This window comes from Solanum lycopersicum, chromosome 5 (genome assembly GCF_036512215.1).
Source record: "Solanum lycopersicum chromosome 5, SLM_r2.1".
Taxonomy (NCBI): Eukaryota; Viridiplantae; Streptophyta; class Magnoliopsida; order Solanales; family Solanaceae; genus Solanum; species Solanum lycopersicum.
Genome location: NC_090804.1, coordinates 19,547,635 through 19,555,038, shown reverse-complemented (window position 1 = coordinate 19,555,038; position 7,404 = coordinate 19,547,635). Strand labels below are relative to the sequence as shown.

The following is a 7,404-nucleotide window of genomic DNA, read 5'->3' as shown; positions in this document are numbered from 1 at the left end:
ACTTTTAGGTTGTTGTCCAGCATGAACTCCTTCCAACCAGTATTCAACTTCGTGTTTGCTATTCCAAGAGTGCATTTTACAGTCCATTATTTATTATTTAAAATTTTAAATACAACGTCACTCTTTCTGGTGAAAAAAAATCCTATCTACTCTTTGTCAGTTTGAAGGATGCATTATCATATGGAACAAAAGATTCATGTAATAATTAGTCATGGATTGCTTTAGATATCTAAAATATATATACATTAATAACTATGTACCAATTGCATCAGGCCTCTGGCCGAAAAAGATATGATGATTGCATAAAGCTTAAGAAGAATGGATTTTTAGATGTAAATGTTTTCGCTTTTTGATATAACAACCATTTCTTTGGCTACCACTCTGCTCATGCAAGAAGATTTATCTTGTTGGACATGCCTCGATGTGCCTTCACTGAGTTCTTCTGCAAAAATTCAAGCCAACACGACTAAAGTATATATTGAAATGATCAACAAAATACCTTTAATGCATCTAAAAAGTTAAGGCTATCATTCTCTGTATACACTTGAATACTTTATAATGAGCTATTAACTCACCTTCAATTTTTGAAGTGATGAAACCATCAAAATCTCCTTTGTACTTCTTTTCAAGATTCAGTTTCCTTCTGTGAACTATTTTTGGGTTGATAACATGGAACTATTTTATGTGTTGGTTTCTTCTCGGCCGCATGAAATATAAAAAGGGCGGAGTGCCCTTAATCAGTTCAAATACACAGACATCACTAGTTTTTAACCTATTGTCCAACACAAATGACTTCCAATTTAAGAGAATTCTCCCTTTTGATATCCCCATGTCATATTTACCAGACAAGGATTCCTTGCCAGCAGCTCGAAGCACTAAAGTGCCACACATATCCCGAAACTATTTCCAAGCAAATACAAAATATACGAGCTGCCAAAAGAGATGGAGATGGTAAATTCAGTTTAACAACATTCATTCATCGAATGAGGTTGTTCCTCTCTTAATCAGTGGTCGAGTTAGAGCCTTAAGTATGAAAAAAATCTTTGATAGGGGAAACTTTTCTGAGAATGAGCCTATGCAGTGCAAATTTCTTATAAGTTGATAGCTAGAATTAATATAATATTTTGTATTAAGTCTAGCTATAACATTTGATAGATGGAATTAATATAATGTTTGGTTGCAATCTAGCATTAATTCCAATTGTTTCACAACACAACCATTATAGAAAAAGCGATAAAAAAAATTGTGATCTACAGCTTGACAAACTCAGATAGTGAAATATTGTACACTCTACAGTTACTTTGTTATCTACATTTTGTTTAGGTTCCCTTTTCATATGCTCACTCTGTTCTAATTTATGTGACTTACTTTTCTGTTTAGTCGGTCCCAAAAGAATGACATATTTTTATATTAAGTAATAATTTAGCTATGCAACCACACAAATTTCTATCATTTATTTTGGATCACAAATTTTAAAAGTATTCTTTTCTTTCTTATACTATGTGTCGAGTCAAACTACCTCACATAAAATGAGACATAACGAGTATTATACAATAATGTACCATAGAACAATAAATTAATGTATATATATATATATATATATATATATATATATATATATATATATTCATAATGTTTACAATATTAAGTCCTTACTAATATACTTTCTTAGACAAATAATAATAGTTAAATACAACTCAAAAAATTGTAGCTAAAAATATAGCAAGGAATGAGGTATTGAGATCTTCTGAACATGCAAAATACTAGCAGTAATCAACTCGAAGAGGCAAGTCTCACCATCAACTATCTTATTATATGTTCGAAATTCAGCCCGTCCATTTTTTATGGTAACCCTTGGCCCAGTATGCACTATTTCCACTTCCCACTCTTTTTTACCTTTTTCATTAATTAGTCTCATTTTCTTCGGATTAGCTATGCATGTCCTTCTGGCGAATCCAATTGGAGTAGTCTAATAAATATATTCACCAACCAAGCAAACATGATCGTTAGGTTTTTTAAAATAATAGTAGTATGTAAAGGCATGAAAATTTAACTAACGAAAAAATAAAATGTCAAGAATCATTGAGCCTTACCATAAAAGTCATGTGCGACCTTTTTACAACAATCTCATAATAGGCATCATGACCATATTGCATAGACTATTCCTCTTTAGACCATATTCTTCACTTCCACTATGAGCTTCTTCGTCCTTCCGATCTACCATAAATTTGATATAACTATAACAACTATTAACTATAACATGATTCCTATAAGTATACTATGAAATATTTAAGACTGTACTTAGTTTGAAAATTTATGACAATCTAAATGTTATACATTTTTTATAATCACAAATTTCAATAGTGAATCGATCTTCAATTTTTAAAGAAACTATACATGTAATGTGTATACCATAGACCGGAAAAGATGTGTTACTATTTACTTTTAGGGCATATTAAAGATCTTGCTCATAAGTTACGCTTGCGTCGATATAAGACTTTAACTATAACTTTCGAAGTATACCATATGTAGGAATAGATAGACGATATATATATTACCTGATGACACTTTTTTCGCTTAGGATTTTTTTAGTAAGTTGCACGATGTGAGTAGGGAGGATCATCTTCATCATCATCACTGAATGACATATCAACACTTTCTTCCTCAGTATCGGATACTACTATTATTGGTTCCATTTTCTTAACTCTCTTTGAAGGTCCAATCTCCTCTTCAGAGCTACTGCTGCTGCTGAGTTCTTCATAAGAAAGTTGCCTCTTACGAGTAATGTTTCTACAATTTTTTGGTGTGTATGGACGTACATGTAATGTTGATTTTTCAATGAGTGAGAAGATCAAAATGTCTCTTGGCTCCACTTGGTGATGCAACACAAATTGTGGCCAATCTTTTTCACATATGAAGTAATTTGGCTTTTTTCTTGCGATCTTTGCTTCCCATGACATTCCAGCTTCACTCGTTTTTAGTAGACAATTCTTACTCAAGATTTTTTTGTTATCTTTGACGAAACAAGATGGCAATTGCTGACAAATCAAATTTAGCAAATGAGCTAAAAATATTAGGGCTCGTTAGCACATGAGATGTCCTTTTTTTTTTAAAAAAAAAAGTAAGTACTATTTTTTGTATGTTTTTTCTAATATGTTGTCAACCAAATCTACAAGTTCGTTTGGCCAAGAGAATTCTTCATCTTATTTGAAATATTTAATTCTTACTTTATTTTAAAATTAGTTTTTGACTATAAAATTTCAAAGTTCAACTTGGAGTTGAATTTCAAAAAGCTTAAACTTGTTTTCCAACTTGACCTTTATAAATTTCAAATAAAATATTTTTTTAAAAATTGTTTTCTGCAAAAGAACCTAGCTAATACAATCTTAACTTAATAAATTTCAAATAAAATTTGAAATTTATGATTTAACTCATACCATGTCCAAATTTCTCAAAACATCAATAGAACTCAAAAGAAGAACAAATTAAAGAGAGATTGAAAAACTTACCATTTTATTCATGACGGTTTCTCTAGATAATATAATCTTGCAAAACGACGGAGGCTGATCAGTATCCATTAGCATCTTTAATTTGTTTCTGTTTTTTTTTTTTCAAAAGAAAAAAAAAGTAGAAATCATAGAAGGAATTACTTTTCTTTTTCTTGTTTATTCTCTCTAGACTTGCACACTTAAGCATTACAAGTATAAAAACTTCATACATATCTATATAATAGAAAATTTACGAAAGACTGCTTTAGAAAGTGTTAGTCCAAAATAGAAAATATTTTGTAAATACCAAGAAAACTTTAAGCAAATCAAAAATGAAAAACAAAAAGATACAAGGGAAAAAACAGAAACAGAAAGAGAAAAAATAAATAACCTTGTTTGTATAGGTTGAGAATGAGATCCTTCGATCTTAATGTCACGTTGTTAAGCATTTTATGGTCTAAGGAAGCTGAAAAGGCTCGTTAATTAAGTGGAGAAAATAACTAGATGAAAGGTCTTTTTTTACTCTTGCAAGATAATTAATGAAATAAATACGATAGAACGTGATCAGCATTAAATTGAATGAGAAGTAAATTGATCATCATCTTTTCATTGAACGTGATCACCTACCTAACATTATAATTTAGCCTCTATTTGCATCATTCAATCCAATCATAATAAAAGCCTTTATTGTTGTGACTATCTAAAACAAAGTCTTTTTAAATATATATAAGACAAACAAGCAAACATCCACTTGGTCATAATTACAAACTTAATTGCTTATACAAGCACTTTGCTGAATATAATTGTACATACATTATCAACAATGTATAGGGGCGGCTTAAGTGTATTAGTGACCTGAAGTAAAATTAAACGGGGTCTTAAACTTAAATTGTTAATAACTTTTATATAATTTATTTCTTCTAATTTTGATATGATGATATATCATTCTTATTTTAAATTATTTTTCATGAGATATAATACTCTAAATATTTTAAATTTCTTCTAATAATCCCTTGATTTTTCATGAAATGTTCACTTTTCTGTAATAGTATTCAATATTTGTTAATAAAATACTAACTTATAATATATTATTATATAAAATGAGGCCCCTTAAATTTGGGGTCTAAGACACATGTCTTTTTTTAAACACTGTCAAGGCACTCCTGAGTGTATATAAAAACTTATTCAAAGTTACCTTGCCAAAAGAAGTTCCTCTATTGTTATAGTTTTTTTTTTTTTGAGAAAACAGCAGAGGAACAACAAATGAACAAAATTACCAGATTTAGGGAACCTCAACAAATCAAATAAACGGCTGCATTCATGATGAAATATAATCTTGTAGAACTTTGGCTGCACAAAAATTGTTGCTTCTAGTAGTAGAAGAAGAATCCCTTGGCGGAACTTACTGATTGTCATTTTTGTTTTTGTCAAACAAATTGTAGCAGCAACACCAATCTGCTTGTTTCTAAATGTTCAGTACATTGTTTTTTTCTTTTCAAATACCCGTATTAAAACCCGATTTTTTTTTTCAAATAACCGTATTGGAACCCGATTATTGCAAACTTTGCTCTGAATAAGGAACTATTCAGGACTCCCTACCCAAAAAAAATTTCACACATAAAACTTCTTAGTATGAAACAACTCCACTCACTGCATTGTATTTTGTGTAGAAAGTAAATAAAACAGTCATCAAGTCCATACACATTTCTTTTCTTGTAGTTATTCATAAAAGTATAATTACAAACTTTGCCCATCACTTGTCCACTTTCAACAAACATGCACGCCTCAATCTTTTATTACTATATTCATTTTGGTTAAAATCTTAGATTCCGAAAAAATAATTTTTATGAGAATTACATGGCACAATAAAAAAAACTGTGAATTATATGAGAATTTTTCTGGGAATAAGTATGAAAATCGAAGAAAACTTATTTTCATGCAAAATTTCATATTAATTTCCAGAAAAATCTACATGTAATTCACAGTTTTCTCGTAGTATGGAAGGATTAAAAGATGAAATAACTAATATTTACATGTGTACATGACTAATATTCATATAATTAACACAAGTATTATTAGTATCTGTATAATTTTAACTATCTATTGATATATTAGTAATGTTGAATCAATTTTCTATTCACTATTGAGTCTGATGTATTAAAGATAATTGTATTTTATTTGTGCATATCCATATATTAGTAGCTTATGTATTGTTGATTAATATCATGATTTGCTGATTGTTAATTACACTGTATCCGAGGCAAATTTATATGCAAAATATGGAGCACATGACCCCCTGCTATACTCGTAAAATTTTCTAAATTTGGTTGACATTAAATTTTGACAGCCCTGTTACAAAAATGATACACTTGATTGAATATTAAATTATTTACTTAAGAATTAGGGCTGAAGTTCCACTTAATATATTTTTCTCCTTTTTAGTGGTACATTCTTTTTCTAAATCATAGATTCTTTCTCTACATACTATAATACTAATAAGATATATAACTAATACCCAAGAGCTCATATATTTAGTGGTTTATTCGAATTTATTTCAATAAAAAATATTATTATTTATATATGATTAAATTTTTTTATGTATATGTGATAGATATCGATAAAAAGTTGTTGTGTTTATCTAATCGAATTCAGTTCGTGTGTTTATTTCTTCAAATTTTAAATCTCGTTATTAAAAATTTTTGCTCCGCCACTGCTAATACATATATTGTTGATAATTATATATAAATGGATAATTCTGTCCAATAAAAAATTAAATAATATCATAACTAATACATATATCAAATAGTACATCCTATCAAACGACCCTAATATTATCAACCAAATTATTCCCAAGAGATTCTAACATTTTATCTGTTATCTTCTTCACATATGAACTATTTTGGCTTTGCTCTCAACATCTTTGATTCCATGACATTTCAATTTCACCCGTTTTTAAGTAAATAAATCTTACTCAACATTTTCTTGGTTTCTTTTATATAACAAGACGACACTTGTTGACATGTCAAATTTAAAAAATGAACAAAAATATTAGGGCTCGTTAGCACATGGGAAGTCTTTTTTTTTTTTAAATACAAATATTGGTAGGTATGTTTTCCTAATGTAGTTTCAACCAAATCTACAAATTCGTTTGGCCATGAGGATTATTCTTTTCTTTGAAATGATTCTTCCTTTATTGTAAAATTGATGTTTGGTTATAAAAATTTCCAAATTCAATTTGGAGTTGAATTTCAAATTTGGAAAAGTAGTTTAAACTGTTTTTCCAAATAAATATTTATAAATTTCAAATAAAATGTCCTTCTCTTTTTTTACCAAAGAACCTAATGCATTTTTAACTAAATAAAATTTAAATAAAATTTGAAATCTATGATCTAATGCATACTGTTATAACAACCTGTATTTATAAGGTTAACCAATAAACAGAAACAGAAATAAGATGAAGCAGAAAATACATAAAATACAAGAAGTAATCCGAGTCAACAGATGCCACTGTGTGTCCTTAAAAATTTAATCCCCTCACTGTACCCAAGGTTATGGATTAATTTCTCCCAAGATAAAACGGATTAAACCTGTTAAAGAAATAGCGGTACCTCAAATTTCTTTAACTTCAGCGAACTTCAGAACAGCAACAAGTCACACAGACTCAATCGATCGACTCTTTGATTTATTTGAGAGAAAAATATATGTAGAGAAGGAAAATTTCAGTGTTTGAAAAATCAAAAATTGACTTCCTTTTATAGACGTTTTCAGCAAGAAATGTGTCTGTTCAGAGAAATCTGTTCAGACCAAAAAGTTGTGTCTTTTGGAAAAAATAACAACTTTTCGGAAAAATGTGTCTATTAGGAAAATAACGGCTTTTCGAAAAGTAATGACTTTTCGGAAAGAGTAACAGCTTTTC

The 7,404-nt window shown here is 29.1% G+C and overlaps 1 long non-coding RNA gene across 1 annotated transcript; it reads right to left on the bottom strand.

Annotated features, from left to right (window-relative positions):
• Positions 1–1,617: 1,617 nt before the first annotated feature.
• On the bottom strand, positions 1,618–4,015 carry LOC104647367 (uncharacterized). The gene is made up of 4 exons (XR_741457.4): positions 3,510–4,015; positions 2,559–3,038; positions 2,094–2,217; positions 1,618–1,969 (listed from the first exon to the last, which is right to left on the bottom strand). It is a non-coding gene; the product is annotated as an uncharacterized lncRNA (long non-coding RNA).
• Positions 4,016–7,404: the final 3,389 nt, after the last annotated feature.